Raw genomic sequence first — 19,205 nt, 5'->3', positions numbered from 1 at the left:
GGGCTCAAATTCGCCACCCAAGACTTCAGACAATCTAGTAGTCCCTTAGTTACTTATTTTCTGATTAAAAATGAACTAAGTATATTTAATTTAAAATAATTTAAACAACTTTAATGAGATTAATTAACAGCATATAAAGAATCGATCGTAAGTATTGGATACTAATTTTAAGTGACACAGCGAAAGTCAGTTAACACATCCACCAGAGGGTGCCAGCTAAGTTCTCCTACGACCCAGAGGGACTGAAGATGATTGATTGCTCCCCAAAGTCTCCACTGGGGTCAGCTGGTGGGGGTCCACCTTCCAGTGGCAGCGTTGACCCCCGACAGTTGCGAAGGGTGCAGAGCGCAGGGACAGGGCAAAAAGACACTCTGCCTTGGATATCATTTCCCTGCTCATAAGGCCAACCCCGGGAAACTGTCCCCTGCCCATGGCACATCAAACTGCCCCAAATCCTGTAGTGATGCAAAAACCAGGGGACAACACCATCCTAGCTGGCATGGGATCCGTTTAGTAACTCAAGCACTTGAGATGAGCTCAGTGAGGCCTGGCAGGTAAATATTCAGTTTGAAAGACAGAGCTTATTTCAAGGGACAAAGACTGTGACATCCACTTGGCAGCTAGGGAAATACTGCCGTCCAGACTCTGAACAGGACAAACCCTACTCAGAGTCTTTCCGGTGGGCAGAAGCTTTGCTGAAAAGCAGGGAGGGCAGTGCAAAGTTGGTAGATGGAGAACACAGCCATTCTGCTGGGCATCGACGCAGCAGGAATACCTGAACAGCCAGGCAGGAGGACAGGGATGCCTAGGGATGGGAAAGAACGCAGCGTTTGCAAGAAGAGACATCGATCTTCCAAATACCTGAATGCTGTGTGTCCACCGGGTATTCTGCCCCGGAAACCTGGCCATTTTCTGCAGAGGGTCAGGCTGAGCACGCGTTCCCTGCACGATGTGGAGGCAGTGGCCAGGCCTCCTCTCAGCTTTCTCTAATCTAGGCCTCGGAGTCCCGGCCTTCCCACCTTCCATCTGTCTGAGAACACGAGAGCACTTTTCTCCTCCTGAAAGTCACTCCTGTGGTCAACTCCCGATCCACCCGTCAGCAGGGACCTTCCCACCGTGGCTCACAGGCAGCTGTGGCCACGAGGGCAGCTGTGTCTGCCCTTCGATTAAGCTGTGTGCATTGCTTTGATGCCTTAAGCTCTATTTTATCTTAAGGATAAAATATTTTATCCTTGTGTGTCATCGAAGCAAATAAAGCTGGGGGTGGGGGGGTGAAGCCAGAGTGAAATGCAGCAAGGGCCCCCAGAGTGACGCTGCAGTGACCACCGGAAGGAAAGGGAGGGAAGAGTGGCTTGGAGGATGACTAAAAAGTGGAGGAAACACAGAGTTTGCCCCCACTGTAGACCGGAAAGAGTTCTGAATAAATCAAATTAAAATGGAAAAGAAGGGGGAAAATAATACAGCTGGGGGAGGGGTGAATGTCTGTACAATCTCAGATTCAAAAAAATCTTTTCCACATGTAAAATTAATGAAAGAAACTCTAAAACAAGCTGTTAATAATGCTTATTTGGATAAAAATACACAATGTGATATCCACAGCTACATGGATAAAATTTGAAGTTTACCTTTTCAGTAAAATGGCAGGTAGGAAAGAGATGTTATTTTTTCTTTCATCATATATATATATATATATATATATATATATATATATATATATATGATTATAATTTAATTATGCCATTTCTCCCTTCCTTTGGGAAAAAAGATCTTTAACCATAGAGGACAGTAAAACATAAAGAATTCATGGGACACACATTTTAACTAAAATATTATTACACATACACATTTTAATGATTGAACCATGTTTAGTCAAACTAAAATTGAAAAGCTGAACTTTGCAAACAGACAGTACACTCTAACCCTGCGCATAACTAAGTTGAAAATAGGAATAAAGTTACATAATTCATAGCCTTCGGTCTCAACACTCCACATTAGAAGTATTCCTCAAAAACATAGTCATGCTTTAAAACATACGTTTTCAAGGACGTCCTTTACATTGTTCTTAAAACTGAAATACCGGAAGCAGCTTCCTCACTGCAAATGGAACAGCAAGCTGAATTCGTGATGATACACCTCAGCTCTCAAAAGTGACGGCTCAACGAGGTCCAGGAGATGCTCCGGTGGAGTGCTCAGTGGATGGGATGCAGCAGAAGGAAACATCCTGTGTGGGGCAAAAGTCCAGAGCCTTCCACAGGAAGACCAGGCAGCGACCTGTAATAGCCATCCCTCCCGCGCAGGGACAGCCCCCGCTCTGTCTGTTCTTTAGACACAACATCTCCCAAGCTTTCTGTGGTGAAGCTGTGCAGATTTTTAGCACTATAAGAGAAAATAGAGAGCTTAAAATTATTTCATAATCTCGGCATGGGAGCAACAGATTGGGACACTCAAACACGGTGAGGACGATAACCCTGAAGTCACTCAGGGTCACGGCTGTCCCTTTCAGGACCCCGTGTCTGCCCTGTGAAGCAGTAATTTTACTGAAAATATTCAAAAAATAATTTCTCTACCTAAAAGTACAAGGAAACTGGGAAGAAAAACTGTTACACTTGGTTGTGCAAAAATATAATGCTTTTTTTAAAAGCACATAGCTATCATTGCAAGCTAGAATGTCATCTTCTCAGACAAATAGTGTGTGGGAAAATAGTTTTAGAAATGCAGGCAATACTTTATAATAATAGGAAGACATGTATCAACAAATACTTCTGTTCTATAAGATACGTTTACAAACATATGTTAGAATGTACTAATACGAATAAATTGTGTGTATGCTTTTTTGGACACATTCATCATAGCAGAATCTTAAAAACATCTAAGGGTATGTCAGTTACACAGTTATGGCCGTTGACCCCATGTGATATGCAATAGTATTGACATATAAAATGTCTCAGAGAAGAAAATCTTAAGTCAAAAAAATAAAACGGAGAAAAGACTCAAAGAAATGTCGAAGTATCTTGGATGTCTCATATTATGGGAGCTTTTTACTTATATCTGCATTGTGGTGCATTTTCCACTGTTTCCTGCAGCATACTTTCATAAATAAAAATGTGCTCGTTTTGATCAGTGCATGCTATTTGTATGTACGGAAGGGTTACATTGAATCCTGTTATCACATGTAACTAACAGAAATTAATAAGTATTTAATTTAAACTTTTTAAGTTAGAAGGATACTGGTTGGTAGAAAAAGAGAAATACTAAATAATTTTAACACAAATTTAAAATTCTAATATAGTTAGAGATTGCAAGCTCCAATGATCTTTCAGACCACTTGCATTTATTTCTTGCATCAAGAATTATTTTTATCATGAACATATTGGTCTAATTATTAATTAATAGGCATAATACTAATGCAGCAATTAATAGATATGTAGCTTTAACAGCAATTCACAGGAGATAGAGACATAGTTCAGCAGTTAATTGTGTTTTTGCTGCTCTTTCAGAGGATACAAGTTCATTGCCCAGTGCCTATGTGGGACAGCTCACAACCACATGTTACTCTAAGCCTATGAGGAGCCCATGCCTCTGGCCACTGTGGGTACCTCCACCTGAGTGCACATACCCAGACAAATAGACACACAGACACACACACACACACACACACACACACACAGACACACACACACACACACTTTAACAGAACAGCAGCACACACTCCCCTCACTCTATCTGCAATAGGAGGGCAGACGTAGCTCAGAAGCTTGTGAAGTCCCCTGTAACAAGTGAGGAGTCTGAGCGACTCACCTGTGCACTGGTTTGTTAGGGGCACTCCTCTGAAAAGGACGATGGGGTGGACTAACAACTCACTAAGTGACACTTCTCACTGTTGGTCCTTACTAAGGAAGGACCAGGCTCACCTTTCAGCCCCACAGCTGGGGGATGTGGAGAAGCGTGATAGAGACCAGCCAAACCCTCAAAAGGAAAGAGCCTGTGAGTGACAGGAGTGGGTGGATGGACAGTAGCTGCTCCGCTCGCAGGCTCACAACATCTTCTCACTGCTGAGTTATCTGCAGCCTTGAAAATATTCACAAGAGGGGTGAGAAGCTACAGCCCCAACTACTGTCTGAAAACGCAAACTGTTTTTCATCTGGTCATGATTCTGGATTCAATGCTGAAGTCATTGAACACCCAGGAACACCGGTGAGAAGACACGGTCACTCAAGTAGGCATTATCTAATGCTTACCTGGCAGCCAAGATACCATGATCCAGAAGGTGGTCTTCCCAGGGTGAAGCTTATCAATTGTATGCCGAGCCCTGCAACTTCCCCAAACACAGAACATCCGACTGCACAACTTATGGTACTGGGGACTTGTGTTCATGCTTTTCCCTCTGACAAATATTTTCCAAAAGAAAAATACATCTTCAATGTATTTTTCTAAATCTTCAAAGATAGGCCATACCATTTGTACTGAGAACTCACATATGCTGAAAGCAGTCACACAGTCTGACAACTTTGAAGTCCAGCTTTGTGATCCACCAGTCCGTCTCCTGTCTCATCTGTACAATGGGTGTAATGACAAAGATTGAAAACTGTGCAGTTTGAAGCTTAAACACAGTAGCCCAGGATGACAGCCTTTTGTAAACCTCGCAGTACAGGGTTTTAGAGAGAGCAAGAACAGTATGTCACTGATCAAACCGCCCAGCGGTTACCTGCCTGGGATTGTGCACTGGAGAGCTCCACTGCTGCAGCCATCCTGATTCATTTCAAAGTAGAAGGGGACTGCGGATGCATCTTCCGGAGCTGCCCAACACAAACGAGATTGTCCTTCAGGATCTCGCCACCCATCGAGGCAGCACCCCCTGCAAGATCAGCGTTAATCTTCAGCTCTGTAGAGGGGTGCATTCTGCTTTTGGAAGGTGCTCTTTTACCTTCTTGGGATTCTACAGCCACCTCTGTCCTGACCCAGAGAACCTCGCCAGAAGTCAGAAAGAAGCTAATTGCTTTTTTAATTAGAGCAGTGGGGAAAATGAGGCACCACCACACACCCTTGGTGATGGAAGCGCCTAAGAGAGTGCCTCAAGAAGACTCGTTTGGACATCTGTGCATTGAGAATGAACTTGTGCACAACTCACACTAAAATACCTGGGAGTCGGTGAAAGGAGAGGAGAAGTCATCTCATCCGCTGACAGCAGTGTGCAGTCACAACTACAGCTGCCTCCTGCCTCACCTTAAAATATGAAACCTTTGAGTTTCCTTTTCAGTGACTCGCCCTGTGGCTTCTTCATAATCTATACTGAAAATCACAACACAAAGCCCCCACTGGGCCTTGAAACCAAGAGGAGGGAGCTATGCATCTCATTAGCAATTAAAATAAAATGGGGGATGATGTACTATTTCTTCCCTTGTCCTCCCCCATCATTTTCCCTCTCTTCCTTCTCCTTCCCTTCCTTGCATTCTTCATCTTGAATTCAATAAATATTTACTCACTATTTACATGCTATGCTTAAGGGAATACAAATATGAAACAGAACTATCGTATTTCTGAATATAACACAAAACCGTAAGAAAGGAGACGCACTGGATTTATTACGTGTCTTTCAGGGGCTTTCAGAAATCCTTTCTATGGTGTATATCAGGGAAAATATATAAGAGTATAGGGAATAGTGGAATCTGATTCTCTCCCTAAACTGGCAAGAAAAGCAACTGAATTCAGGGCCAGTGTATATTTAAATCCATCAATTCGAAAAACATGTGTTCCCTGGATAATAGGAAATAAAATTAAGGAATGGGTTCAGGAGTTGGTGTAGAGTCTATGGGAGTTTAGAAGAACGTATTGCATCCTGTAAATGTTGGTGTGCTCATGGTTCACAAAAAAGCACGCAGGTTTTGCAGGACTGGGGTTTGGACAGGAGTCCTTTCCTGCTCCATGGAGAGCCACATAGAAGTAGATCCCATCCAAGGCACTCTGGGAGCTACAAGGGTGAAGGAGACCTGGTTCTCACCTTCACCAGGCATATGGGGATGGAGAAGGGAGAGAGGTGTGTTCTTCTCCTTCAGAAAGGATGACAAGACAATGAGATGAGCCAAGCTGCACAAGCAAAGGTGGACGGACAGACGGGACTGTTCCTCCTGCCACAGCACTGAGACTGCCTCAGTGGTAGAGATGGCTCCCACGTGAGTGTGAGGAGAGAAAGTAGTAGGTTTAAAAGGGTGTAGAAGAGGACCCGCGTAAGCACTAGGACTCAGCACACGTGTGAAAAGGTGGCCATGGTGGTCCATGCTTGCAGTCCCAGTGCTGAGAAGGAAGGAAAGGGAGGATCCTGGGAGCTTGATAGCCAGCCAGATTAACTGAACGGGAGTCTGAGGTTTCAGTTAGAAACCCTGTTTTAAAAAAAATAAGGGGGCTGTTTCCTGAGGAACAGTACCAGAAGTTACCATGCTTGGGTATCTGCCCTTCCCCCACATTCATGTACACACACATACACATATGCATTCACATGCACATGTACACATACACATGCTCATGCATACACACACAAAATAAGGTTTTTTTGTATTTTGTTTTTTTAAGAAGAAATAAAGGTGGAGAAAAACAAGTCAAAAGGGAGCTTCAGGAACACTGCAATTCAAACAAGAGGAGACGAAATGTGAAGAGCTTCCCATGCTCCTGTGGGCCCAAGCGGGTATAGCAATGGGAGCTGCCTGGGAGAAGATCCACGAGGCTGAGCATGGCAGCAGGCAGGTGGAGGGCAACTTGTCTGAACGACCAGATCCAGTTTTGCCGGTCATCACTGACCCCTTCTACATGCTGCTGGTGCAAAGACTGTTCTCAGGTCCAGAGGCTGCAAACGCCATTGCTCCGACAACCCACGGGCTTGTGGGACACTGCTTCACCAGGATTCCATGCTCACGTGTGACTTGAGAAAGCCACACGAGGAAGTATATTCCTGTGCCCTGTATCCATTCTGTCCCCTAGACAAGAGAAGGCCGTCTCTCATCAAAAGCTGTCCGCTCCCTGACCCCTTAACCTAGTCACACTTCTGCCACAGTGTCATTTCATGGAACTTCTAGAGCCACAGCTGATTTTGGCCAGTCCTTGAAAATGGGGTCCTGGAGCTGGGAATGTAGCTCCGGCTGCTAGAATGCTTTTCTGGTATGTGCAATATCTTGGGCTTTATCCTCAGCGCTGCATTTACTGGATATAATGGTACATGTCTGTAATCAAGAGCTAGAGGCTGGAGGATCAGGAGTTCAAGGTTATTCTTGGCTACATAGTGAGTTCAAAGCCATCCTGAAATAGCTGAGATTTTTACTTGCCTCAAAAGTAAAAATACAATAAAATGAAGTAAAAATAAGGTAAAATGGAGAAGAAAATGGGGTGCTGCCTGGGATTTTTCTGTAGTACAGCAGAACAGGCATTAGCCAGCCTCTGGCTCTCTCTGTGGTCACACCTCTGTCACAGCCACTTGCCACATTTTCTGTGTCTTTTAGAAATGCGGGTCTTGAATGCTTGTCTCCTGATAAACAGTAAAGAGTTAGCACTGTTCCTCTTACCTGGGAGTTGAATGAGGATCATGTGAAAACTGCAGCAGCAGAAGAAATCCTAAAATTTCAGTTACAGGAAATCTCCAGCCACACATCCCAACTCAGGCTGGAAAGAAAGAACAAAGTGATACCCACAGTTTTGTTTTGCTTTGAACCCCTGCCTAACTGGGTCATTAAGGGCCAGGGGAGAAAATGGGGAAGGAATATGCTGGTTAGGTATAAAAAGTCACAGGCTCTAATGGGAACAGAGCATTGCCTCATACATTCCTATAGCAACTAAATGGGTAACGTAACAATTATGTTCACAGAAGTTATTTGAAAGAGCTTTCTTGATACCAGATATACCAGCGGGTGAGAAGCTGGGACAGATAAACAAAACATTTGTTCTTATAGTTCAGGTTTGATCCGCCATTTGTCTGGGCTCTTGATCCCCCCATTATATACTGAACCCCTCTAGAGAGAAGGGATCCCCCTTTGTCTCTTTGGTGGAATGAAAGCAACGCTTTATCAGCCTTTCTCCACCCTTTCTGTTGGGATATCACTTGGAAGAAGTGGAGTGTTTGTCCAGCAGGCACAACATCAGCAGCGTAGGAAAACTGCCTTGGACAGTATTTTCCCATAATGAAAAATAAAATTAAATAAAAAAAATATAGTCAATGAGGCCGGCTACAGAGCCACTGTGACTCTGAAGGCTCAGAACGGGAGGTGGCTGGGACTTTACTCTTGTTTAAACCCCCACTTTATGAAAGAAACATGGACTAAATTTATCTTCTCAGATTGGAATGTTTTTATTCAAACTGAACTTAGAAATATTTTTTGAACTTTTTAAAAGCTCTTTGGTCTGTATATTTAAAACACTCCTAAAATTCAGTGACTCGGGACACTTACCTCCAGCCTGTCTCTTTTTCTTTTTCTTTCTCCTTTCTTTTTCTTTCTCCCTTCTTTCTCTCATTTCAAGAAATGTGGAAAACATTAACGAAAATTGTGTTGGTCTGTACAATTTTATTCTGTTAAAGACAGGTTTTATGATACATTTAGCCTTTTAAATGCCACTAATAGTCTCTAGGGACACACGGTTTTTCCTCTAGTGCAACAATTAAGTCCATTTCAATGCTATTTGGATAAGTTGAAACAATTCAGTCACTGTGTGCCTGCTCTCAGTACCCACAGCAAACCCAGAGGGGACACCCAGCCTTACCTGACTAATGAAGTTTTACCAGCTTCAGACATGTACCCAAGGATTTGACTTTTCCGCATTCTTCTTGCTTATTTTCCCCTCATTTCTTACAGAAGGGAGTAATGAGACCTTCCACACCGCGTGCTGGTCAGAAGAGTGACTTGGTAATGAATGTGATTAATCACAATTGCTCTCTTTCTCCTCCCTGTCTGGAGTTTGAAATGTGTTTCCCACTAGAACCCAGCAAGGCTTCTTTGATTTATTTATTTTATTTCTTCAATCAAGTTAGAATAAAGATGTGGTGGTGGTGGGGATTGCTACACGTGTGCATTCTGCTTTTTGGGTGAAAGTGTATTTTGGTAGTTGGAAATCTGTTCACAAAGCATATTTGCATGTTGCTCAATTATGAAGCTCAATTATAATCAAATTATCTCTGACTGAGGCATAAGGATGTCAGAGGAAGTAATTTTGTGAATTCCAGATCCGTACACTTAGCTCATACTTTTAACTTAAAGTTTAGTCACTTGGAGAGAAGTAGGAATCCAGGAAAGCGGCTGGATCAGCACCAAGTCCCTGAGAAACAATTACTCCCGTTCCTCGATCATGTGATCTGCTGAACTGGCTCATTAGAAAAAAATTCTTTCTTTCTTTCTTTCTTTCTTTCTTTCTTTCTTTCTTTCTTTCTTTCTTTCTTTCTTTCTTTCTTTCTTTCTTTCTTTTTTCTTTTTCTTTCTTTCTTTTTCTTTCTTCCTTTCTTTCTTTCTTTCTTCCTTCCTTCCTTTCTTGCTTTTTCTTTCTTTCTTTCTTTCTTTCTTTCTTTCTTTCTTTCTTTCTTTCTTTCTTTCTTTCTTTCTTTCTGCAGGCATATGTTCTTTTGTTGTTTGATGGTACAAGAAAAAGAGATTCTTCACCAAGCTGGGAAGAAATGACCCCAGGACTTTGAAGTCGTGGGGCATTCATTCCCAGTGCCTTTCCAGACTCTTCCAGCTGACCTCGCAATGCAGAAGGGACTCCAAATGAAACGAGTCATCAGAACGAGCAAGCTGACCACACACAGGACCAGCTGTGGAAACTTGGTTTTAATTGCTAATCAAATTGTGATCTGGGCAAATATATTTCCACAGATACAACTTTCCCTCTTAAATTCATTCATATGATAGTGCTTAGTAATGGCAAAGCAGCTTGTCCTTGGTCCAGAGTGAATAAGGAGCACAATTTACATTCAGTGTTCATGCTTAGAGAACCAGGGTGCTAATGAAACACATCCCTCTAGCCCATGGCAGTTCCCATTCCAAGAGCCAGAGTCCCCCCATCAAGGACTAAGCGTGTGGAAGCACAGGGCATTGCTTGGCTAGTCCTTCCTGTGGCTAAGCAGGGCCACTGTGGTTTTTACGTCCTTTCTCCATGGGTGTGGGGGTTACAACTCCCTTCGCCAGTAAAGCCAAGAGCTGCCCAACCGTCTGTGATCTGAGGATTGAAATGTTCGGGTGCTTTGCAATGAGTGAGCAGAAAGTAAAAAATCAAAGATCCTGGAGTTGATTATACTTCACCGCGGAAGCATGGAGAGAGAAAGCACTGGTAAATCCAAAGGGCAGACTGAATAAACATTGATCCATTCCCTTCCGTGGTTTTCATTGGAGGGAATGAGGTCTGGGGTTAAAAACTGAGACTGCTCTGTGTCTTTGTGCAGGGAATGAAGACATGGGTGCAGCTGGTTTTGAAGAAAAAACATTTTCTTCAGCAAAATTCCAAGTTCAAAACTGTAGCGCAGGATTTTACTATTTTAGAGAGAGAAGCTGTAAAGATAGATGGAAATACCTGGAAAAACTACAGTACTAGTAAAAAAGGCAATAGGGTTTTTTTTAATGCAATACATTTGAAACTGATTAATTTTTGTGAATGCTTTCAAATTGTCCATGAGAACGTAATTTCTTTGCTAAATGTGAAGTTGAGAATTGTACCAGAACTTCAATACGGGGAGGCTAAGGGTACATTTTCTCTTTCTTTCTCTGTGTAATTGGATAAAGAGGAAGTTAGTTCAGTGCCCAGACTAATACATTATAAGAGAAGATGGAGATCAATACAATTTTCAAACTAAATAAGCTCTGCTCCGGGTTTTATTTCTCTTGCCATTTACAAAACAAAGTGACTCCAGTGTTTTGTTCATGTCTGTCTGTAACACACAAAGCCGACAGAGTCGCTAACATGAGGACAGTGGCCGCTTACATTTCTCCTGGGTGTTAGGATGCAAAAATAGCATTTCATATTTATGAATTTTGCATCCTAAACAGGAGTCTTGCTCCAGATGCCTTAGAATTACTAGCATTATCAAAATTTACCAAATATCTGAATATATGTGATAGGCTAGGGACCATGTAAAATGGGAATTAAAACTAAATAAAACATAGTATTTGTAATGGGGGAAGCCACAGGGTTTGGCTAAGGCTGAATTCAATTTATCTGTGATTTCTGACAGAAGGAAATGTTGGCCCGAATTCAAAACATTCTAATCCCAGTGGGGAAAAAAAAAACCCAAGGTTTTACTATTCATAAATTTATTTTATTATTTAATAGCATTCAGATTCCAAGTTTAACCTTGAATCAGAGTTAAAACAAATTCAAAAATTCAGAGGAATGCTGGTAAGTAGAAACCCTTCGCACAGCAGAAATGATTGCATAGTCAAAAATAATCTTGCTTGTTTTGTTTTCCCTTACAAAGTCTCCCTACAACTTGAAGATAATATTTTCTCATCCTAATGAGGAGAGCATAGAGTGAGGCGTCCACACCTCAGGGCTGGCTCTGACTGTGTGTGCTTCTTCCCAGCTCAGTGACATGAGGGAGATTGCTCCCCTGTGGGAAGAGACAGTATTTTAAATGCTTAGTGTCCTGAGCAGGTTCTCCAATGACCAAAGGATGCAGACCTTGGAAGGCACTTGTTACATTTGAGGCTGTCACTCAGAAGCCACTGAAGACAGCTGAAGGGCCGTCACTCAGCTTGGGTTTACAGGCACCAGAAGGCAACAGCACTGAATAAGACGTGACAGTGGGTACCCCTCCTGCCACATGCGTAGATATTTTGTATTGCGAGTAGTTGAGGTTTGGCCTTGATTTCACACTTCCCAGAACTCGCTGCTTACAGGTGAGGTCATCCTTGGGCTTCTCATTTCACATGTGAACAATTAAAGAGGTTGATGACTTTCCGTTTTGTATTTCCGGTAAACAGCACATGTTGGCTTTGAAATTTGTCAGGAAAGAGCTTGTTGGTGACAAGACTCAACATGCCTGCCTGCCAGGAGGAGTTGGGGACTCCAGTGTCTGCTCTTCCAGAGTCAAGGGCTAGTCCGCCACTTTGGATAAAGCAATCTCCCTGACACTTAGCAAGTCTCACTTTAAAGTGGGTTATCCGTGGGGTTGGTGTGATGGTTCAACAAAATCACGAAGAGCTTGGGGCGGATAAGCTATACAGATGGCAGTGGCTGCAACATTGCTGTCGCTGACATCTGCAATGACAGCGAGGGAGGTGGCGTGGGAAACAAACTATTTTTATAATTACAGAGCATTGCCCTGAGAGAGTTTGGCTAGCTTCAGCAGCTAGAGAGGTGGCTCAGTGGTTAAGAGTACTTGCTCTTTAAGCATAAGGACCTGAGTTCGAGTGCATTCACGTAAAAAGCCAGGCACGGGTGTGCCTACAATGCCAGCACCTATGAGTGGAGACTGGCAGATGCCAAGCATTCACTGAACAGCCAGCTTAGCCTGCACCGCAAGCTGCCAATCAGCGAAAGGGCCTCTTTCAAGGTAATGAAGTGGAGGGGGCAGAGGGAGAAACCTGACGTCCTGTTCTGGTTTCTGCTTTTGTGCACACTCCCACACACTCATAGGCACGTGCTACATACAGAGACACACCCATACATGAAACACACAACACACAGGCATGCACATGCACACATGAAAAACAAAACAAAATACTCAAGGTCCTTCAGCTCTGAAAGGCAGAAAACAGATGTAACACCGAGAAAGTTCAAGGCTGAAAATATGTATTTCAACACCCTTGCAGATCCAGTAACTGTAACCAGAAATCTCCATCCAGGCAAGCCTTGGCCTTGTAAGTATTGTGGAGTTGCTATTCTGATACAGACATAGTCATAAGAAGTCATACTAAGCATGAGGCTCCTTGTTAATAAGGAAAACATGAGGTTTGAACTATTTTTCCAAGACCAAAAACAACCTGAGCAAAGAAAAGGTGATTTTGAGATTTGAAATGTAATGAGGAAGGTTGTCAAACATGCCCACATCATCTTTAAGTTCTGTTCAAGGGATGGCAGCATCACTCAGTGAGACACCATCCTCGACGCAGGCACAGGAGCAAGCCTGGACAGCCGCTGCCAATCCCCCTGTTAATTAGAACTATTTAAAAGTGTAAGCGGGTAGACTCCATTCACCACAGGGATGGTCAAATAAATCCCTGTGTTCATCAGTGCCTGTCTGTCATAACAGAAGGCTTCCTTCCCCATATTTCTATGCTTGAAGTGACCCCTAATATTCCCACACACTCACAGATCAACATTCTTGAAGAACCTGAAGTACATCAGCTCTAAGCTGCTTGAAGAGGCTGGATAGTCCCTACATCCTGAACCTTCTCTTACATTTCTGAATCTCCTGCTCCTGCATCACAACACACAGTCTTGTATACAGAGCTCCACTGGATGCATTTGCTCATCAATTATCCAAATATTTTGAAACGTTGGAGAATTGTTTAGCTACCCAGTCTCTTCAAATATGGCTTCGACAAATTCTTAGATCTTGCCAGTGTGCCTCAACCAGCTTTCCTACCTTTAAGGGCTTCTGCCCACCCCCAACCACCGTCTGTAGAGAGCTCTGTTTCTGGTGTTCCTGGACCTGGCTCCTAGGGGTTTAGACACTGCCTTGGAGGTTTCTGATTGGGTAAGGCCGGCTGCCAGGCTCCTTGGTTCTCCCTAGACTCGATACTCAAGCAGCACCTTCAGTCAAGGCAAGGAGGGGAGTCAGGTGGGAGAGGTATAATTTGGACTCTTCGAAGAATCCAACCTCCCATCTTTTCCACATGCTGTCCATGTTGCTCCTGACATTGACACTTGGTTTCCTGACCTTTCTCCAGAAACTTGTGTCCTTAAACCATCTTTCCCCAGTATCCGCCTCTCCGTAGTTATTAGGCATTTTGTATATTCTTAGATTTTCAGTATCTTTTGTAATAAGTGTGTAATTTCTAAAGCATTGTACTATTTCATTAAATTATAAACTCTTTATCAGTAAGAATTAATCACTCTACTTTGGGTCCTTGCAGTTCACTAGAGTACCTGTTACATTGTTTATAAAAATAAAAATGAAACATCTCAGTGTTTGCTTAATGAATGCATTAATATACCCAAGGTGGCTATATCCAGGTGGGTGCATTTTTGTTATGCACTTTTTTTCTGCATAAAACACCCAGATCATGTCTATTTCAAGCCAAGGTATGGCTTTCATGTGAATTCTAGTAATACGTTGGTATCCTTGGAGTCCAATTTCAGTTAAATTAATCACAGCTACCAGCTCTGCCCAAAGAGCACTGCTTTATCTATAAGTGAACATAAGGCTGAAGGGGGCTGTGTGTTGGGATCTGTGGCCGTAATAGACCTTGGGAATTGCAAGTTTAAGATTGAAATGTGACTTCCACCCATTGTCTATTTCCCTAGGCTTATGTCAGCCTTTGGTCATGGACCAGATTCTGAGTGCCCCTTTCCTCATTTTGGTACGTGACCTTCCATGTTAAACTCCCACAACAGAAATTACACATGAGCTGAAGTGAAGGGAAACCCGGAATCCAAAGGTTGCATGATTGCCCTTTAAAGGACACCCAGTAATAAGATACGATAACTGAATGTCTAAAATAAAATCCAGAGAAATAGAAAGAAGAATGCACTTCCTTTTCTCCCTGGCCCATTCTACTCCACCACACTCTCCCCCATTGAATCCCTTCCTGCTCACCAACTTCATTCTCTTGGAACAGACATCCATGGAAAAAGGATTTCAGCGTGGCATTCAAGCCTGTTTGAAGAAAGATCAGGGCCACATGAGCAGGGATGCTGCACTTCAGGCTCCCTCACCCACTGTACAGTCATTTGTTGTTACTAGTCTCTGGGTTGGACTCGTCTGTCACAGGGTGGATGTAATAATGCGTTGCTCAGTGTTTCCTGAAGAATGAAGCCTCAGAATGACAACGCTGGTCATTGCTTTGTATGAAAACCCTGTGCTCATGTGGGGCGTCATGAATATTTAACTGCAGATATCTGTCTGTGGTGCATGTCTATGAGCTGGTGTCTGCCCGACCATGAAGTCCACAGTGAAATGACCCCTCACCAAAGCAAGCGAATAAACAACTATGCAAATTCCAGACACTGCGGGGTGTCGGTATTAGCAGTCTGGGATGTGATTAGCTTCACACTTGTGGGACTCTGAGAATCCAGGCTTTGCCTTGGTGGAATTGAGCGCACAGTGGGAAAATGCTGGAAATGGAAAAAAAGGGTCAAAAAGGAAAAAACAGTGGAAATACATGTGAGTCAGACGTCTCTACTGTCGAGGACCCTCATTCCACTCAGATGTGACCAAATATAAAAATGGATTTGGGATTGAGTTGCACAAAATGAGACACATTAACAACACCCTCTGGAAGGCTCCATTTGAGGTTCGGGCACACATAGTTTTGTGTTTGGGGTTTTCTACCCTTGTGAGCAGCAGATTTTGGTAAGAGAGAATGGAGAGGACAACAAATGGACAAGGCAGTCCCACCCGAGTCCTCTCTACTCAGAAGTGTGGTGAACACTGCTTCTGTAAGGTCAGACGGAAAGAATCATGTAAACACTTCATACAGGAGGAAACAGTGGGTGTCTCAGGGCCACTCTCCATGGTGTGAACTGCACTTTGGCAGCCAGGAGAAAGGATTGAAAGACTAATGCGGACCCCCAAAATAACTGCCCTTCGCCTTCCACACTACAGCACCCACAGCGCTGTCAGACTCTGTCAGCCAGTGTCAGACTCCAAACTGTGTGACGCTGGGCAGAGCGCCTCACCTCACAAAGCCTCAGGTGAAGGATATGCAGGCTAGCAAACTGTTTCTTTTTAAAAGTGTGTGTGTGTGTGTGTGTGTGTGTGTGTGTGTGTGTGTGTGTGTGTGTGTAGGTACGCAGGCACACTCTTGCCAGAGCACATATATGGTGGTCAGAGGACAACTTTGAGAACTGGTTCTCTCCTGCTACCTTGTAGAATCCAGGACTTGACCTCGGATCTTCAGGCTCAAGGGACAGCGCCTGTACCTGCTGAATCGTCTCTCCAGCTGTCTCTCCAGCCGTATTCATCCTTACGACACTAGCAAAACGATTAGATGGAAGGAGATTGCTCTAGTTGGGTGTCTTACCACTGCCCTGGTTCTGCTTCGGCAACATTGGAACCCAGTGACTCCTTTCCTAAAATCCTTCCCACCCGCTTTCCCTCTGCAGCCTTTGATAAGTGTCCACACAGGTCCTGTCCCCTTCTCTCTGAACTCTCCCAGGGTAACCAATCTGATGGATTATAGGCCTGTCCTGAAAATAGTCCTGTTTTCTTCTGGGGGGAAAAAAAGTACTTAGTTCAACCTTCTGCTCTGGGTTCACTCTGAGTTACCTTCCACGTGAAGTGGAGTTAAAAGGGCTCTTCTCCCTGTTTCCAGTCTGTGGGAATCCACTGGTCCTCCTTGTGTGCGTGATCGCCCCGCCCATTGCTCCACCCATTGCTCCGCCCATCTATTCTAGGTCCTGAGTACCTCCCTCCACACACCCCACTGCTCTTGGCCAAGCAGTGAGCCTTAGATCCAGGCCAAGCTTCTCTTTGCCCTTCATTCATTTTCATTGATGCTTTCAGCTGTCCAAACTACAACCCATCCATGTAAACTTTAGGATAATTGTCCAGACTCCTGCTGGACTTTTGATAGGAAATGAGTTCAATATGAGCATCAGTTTGCAGAGGAGTGGTATCTTTTCTCTGTTGCTGACATCGTGTGCTCCGCATACAGCACCAGCTCTGCTTCTCTGATTTGGTCCGAGTTGGCTTGTTATTTTTCCTGCTTTCCCTTTGCAATGACTACGCTCTCCAACACTGAGTTGTCCAGTGGTGAGGAGAGGGAGCCTCCTTCTCTATTTCTCCACCGTAATGAACAGCACCCACTTTTCCATCACTGAAGACAAAGCCTGTAGAAGACAAACACTCTGTAGTCTTAAAGATTTTGTCAAGCTGAGAGCACAGACCTCTAGCCCCAGCTTAGAGAGGATTCTATCCTTAGGAGGTCTTAAGTTTTGTCATGTGTCTGTCTCAGTTGGTATGGTCACGTGGTCATTCTGTTTTATCTTTCTGATGCATGGATTGCACTCATTGGATTTTTAAAATATTAAACCAACCTGGCACTCCTGCAATAAAACTCACTTTACATAGGATGAAATTTGTATTTGTTTTATTATTTGTTAATTATGTATATGAGTTAGGGAGGCATTTACTCACAAATACAGAGGCCCAGAAAAGAGCACTGAATCCCTTGGAGCCAGAGTTATGGCCAATTGTTGCTGGGTCCTAAGGGCTGCCTCCAGGGAGGAGGTGAGAAGGTGGGTGTCAACGGCACAGACACCAGGAGTCAGGTGAAGGCAAGCAGCAGACTCGTTTATTCAGTAATGGGGAAGGCCTTATATACCCTCCTCCCAGCACCCAGGCTGTGTCCTAATCTGGTGACATTGTGTGGTTGTCTATCATTTAGATTCAGGACCCCTGACAGCACCTGTTGCTAGGCCCTCGGGCAGACTCCAGCTTGACTCATAAGGAAGTAGTTATGTGCAGGTCTTGACAACAGGTTTGAGCCAGTTTCCTGGACCCTGTGGGCCTGTCCTACTACAGGCAATCTGATGTGAGTTGTGTTCAGAACTAAACTCAGGTCCTCTGGAAAAGAAGCAAATCTCTTAACTGCTGAGCCATCTCCACCCTCAGGGCTGAATTTTGCCTGAAATGTTTTTTTAATTTTTTTTTTACATTTGTTTATTTTTATGTGTTTGGGCATTTTGTCTGCATGTATGTCTGTGCAACGTGTGCATGCAGTACCCATGGCGGCCAGTAGAAGGAGGCAGATACTGAAGTTTAACCTGAAACTGGAGTTACAGATGGTTGTTAGCCTCCATGTGGGTGCTGGGAATCAAATCTGGGTCATCTGGAAGGACAGTCTGTGCTCTTAACTGCTGAGCCATGTCATCAGCAAAGTTTGAAATACTTGGATAATCATTCATCCACATTTCTGAGGAGATATGTGCATGAGGTCTGTGACTTGCTTGGTTGTTTTCAGTGACGATGGTTTTGTTGTTGTTGTTAAACAAGAAACACATTTCACTGAGCTTTCTTCCTATTCCAAATTTCATTGATTTCTACTTTCTTTTATTACTCTCTTTCTTTTATTTTCTTTGAGCTGCTTATCTTTCTCTCCTTTTCTAGTGCTCAGGCTATCCAATTTTTCTTCTTTGCTGAGCTACATACTGTGTACAGTTAGTTTTCCCATCTACTGTGCTTTAAGCTGCACCCCACCAGTTCTGAAGTTAGGACATTCTTTCCATTTTTAATGGAACTACTTTAACCTCATCTATTGCTTGTGTCAAGGCATCTGGCATGGTGTAGTACTTTGTTTGCATGTTATTGGGATTTCATGTCATCTATAGGTTATTGGTTTCTCATTTGATCCCTCTACATGCTCGCGATACTTCAAAATTATGGAGATTTGAGTAAGGGTACCAGAGAGTCTGTGCGTGCTTGTTGGGAGCTAGTAAGGTCGAGCAGGTTCTTTTGGGAGGAATGCTGCTGAATTCTTTCATGTAGTTTTGCTGGTATTTTCTCTGGTTATTCTAATAATTATTGAGAAAGGTGCTTTGATTTCTCCAAATAGATTTACAAGTTTCCTTATTGTGGTAGCTTCAATGCAATTGACCCCCATAAGCTCATAGGAAGTGGCTCTATTAAGAGGTGTGGCCTTGTTGGAGGGAGTCTGTCATTGTGGAGGCAGGCTTTGAGGTCTCATATATGTTCAAGCCATGCCCAGTGAGACAGTTCACTTCCTGTTGCCTGCAGATCAAGATGTAGAACTCTCAGCTCTGGCACCGTGTCTGCCTGCAGGCCACCGTGTCCCACCATGATGATAATGTACTAAACCTCCGAAACTGTAAGTCAACCTCATTAAATGGTCATGGTGTCTCTTCACAGCAAGAGAAGCCCTAAGACACGTATCTTCCTCCTTAGTTCCATTGGTTTTTGTAACTGTTTCTTAGAGTCCCCTGTGTTGCTAGAGTTTTCCGGCCTTGCCCACAGTCAGGACAAATCTTTGTCACCCGCCAGTCCCACGGCCGCTCAGACCCAACCAAGTAAACACAGAGACTTATATTGCATACAAACTGTATGACCGTGGCAGGCTTCT

The 19,205-nt window shown here is 43.6% G+C and overlaps 1 pseudogene; it reads left to right on the top strand.

Annotated features, from left to right (window-relative positions):
- The first annotated feature begins 4,230 nt into the window (after positions 1–4,230).
- LOC121824185 (U1 spliceosomal RNA) lies at positions 4,231–4,385 on the top strand (annotated as a pseudogene).
- The last annotated feature ends 14,820 nt before the right edge of the window (positions 4,386–19,205 follow it).

The sequence above is a fragment of the Peromyscus maniculatus genome, chromosome 19 (genome assembly GCF_049852395.1).
Source record: "Peromyscus maniculatus bairdii isolate BWxNUB_F1_BW_parent chromosome 19, HU_Pman_BW_mat_3.1, whole genome shotgun sequence".
Taxonomy (NCBI): Eukaryota; Metazoa; Chordata; class Mammalia; order Rodentia; family Cricetidae; genus Peromyscus; species Peromyscus maniculatus.
This window is presented reverse-complemented; position numbering and strand designations above follow the sequence as displayed.